This window comes from Myotis daubentonii, chromosome 2 (genome assembly GCF_963259705.1).
Source record: "Myotis daubentonii chromosome 2, mMyoDau2.1, whole genome shotgun sequence".
Lineage (NCBI taxonomy): Eukaryota > Metazoa > Chordata > Mammalia > Chiroptera > Vespertilionidae > Myotis > Myotis daubentonii.
The window spans coordinates 37,750,096-37,751,821 of record NC_081841.1 but is presented as its reverse complement, the minus strand read 5'-3'; the positions used below and the strand labels follow the sequence as shown (position 1 = coordinate 37,751,821).

The following is a 1,726-nucleotide window of genomic DNA, read 5'->3' as shown; positions in this document are numbered from 1 at the left end:
TTTAGTTAAAATAAAATTGAGAGCAGGCTTGAAATCTTCAAAGCAGACAAAACCATTTAAGCCATGAAAGCAAAATGAAATCTAGCTTATTACTTGCAATAGGCACAAGCACAACTTCATTTAGGTTGCTTCTTGTAAATGCCTCTGATAATGATAAAAGAAGCTTAAGTCATCTTCTTTAAATGGTAGAAGATAATCACTTTCAACCAATCCCCTGCCTTCTGGAAATCCATGTTGAAATAACCAATCATTGTAAAGGTTAAACAACTTCCTCACTTTATAAGCCATCTTGTAAAATCATGCCTCTGAGCTTCATTCCCCTTTTTGTTTGAAGTATCCCTATTCGAGAACATTTTGTCTCTCACTTAACAAAACATTGGCATTAAGTGCAGCACTCTAAATTTTCCTTAACACATTCTTCTCCCCCTGCCCCCTCCCGCCCCAGCCTCAGTCTTCAGCACTGTTGTGACTGAAGCTTCCCCAGCCTGGTTGGATCTGTTTGCATTGACCTCTGACCCCTCCTACTTGATACCTGGTTCTCCTGGGCATCGAAGCTGGTCCCTGCTTTTGTCTCCAGCTTTCATTACTCTATGCTCCTGAAGTCTGGAACCACTCAGTGTTGCCAAACTTACTCTTGCTCATGTCTGGAGTCTTGCAATGCTATTCTCTACCTTTTTGCATGAGCAGCTTCTATTCAGCTCTCACTCAAACACCACCCTCTCTTCCAGAAAGCCACCCCTGATCTCTCCAGACAGAGTTGAATGTCGCCACTGTCTGCTTCTTTAGTGCCCTATGATTATCCACATGGCATCCCCCATCACACTGATCTGATATCCCTGGTGACTGGGCTACGCCACAGACTGTAAGCTTTCTGGGGCAGATAGATAATCATTAAAGTTTTATCGTAGGCAACAGCATGTAGCAACCCTTTGAGCATGTTTGCAGTTGAGTACATGCACACTGCCTCACCTTCATGTTGGGGACTCTCAGTCCTGACAGTACAGACAATAAGCACCACATTTTAATTGCTTAAAAACCATTTTCCTTCCCCCTTGCCATCACCTCCTCCCAAGCACATACACATTACCAAAAAATGCATTTCTCTGAGCAATAAGAGTTACTGAAGAATGAGAAAATACAAGAGCTCTATTTTACTTACCTTTGAGAAAGGAATTGCGTAACTTGGGTGAGATCTCTAGAGTTTAGTAAGTGCAGGTAAAGAACAATAAACTGCAAAAAAAAAAAAATCTGGTGAACGAGAATCAGATGCTATAGTTAAGTGGCATTTGACAATTGATAGACAACTGTGGAAAGAGGAGACCACATTTAAAGAAACTTCTTGTGGAAAAGACAAATTTCTGAACACGAAAGTGATGAGCCCACCCATGGTAGGCACTGGCCCAAAAGGCTGCCACAGAAACACTGTGATGCACGGGCCCTGATCCCCTCTGCTGGGCCTCAGGGATAAGTTTGGCTACAGACATAAAAAAAAAAAAAAAAGCAATGAGGGCTTTTACATTCATGCACACAATGTGATATGTTATCTTTGTTGTATTCTCAGTTTAAAAGTGCTTGAATTTTCAGAAAGAAAATAAATTTCTCTTCTTGCCCCTCCTTGTTTGCCCATATGATTCCAGCTAACTTGGAAAGAGATGATTGGCATTAAGTTATGGATTATAGATATGACTGAGCTGTCTTACCCCTGTAGTTCTTAGATCAAGACCAG

At 41.4% G+C, this 1,726-nt stretch overlaps 1 pseudogene; it reads left to right on the top strand.

The window, feature by feature from the left end:
* The first annotated feature begins 1,340 nt into the window (after positions 1 to 1,340).
* On the top strand, positions 1,341 to 1,486 carry LOC132228997 (small nucleolar RNA SNORA5; annotated as a pseudogene).
* The last annotated feature ends 240 nt before the right edge of the window (positions 1,487 to 1,726 follow it).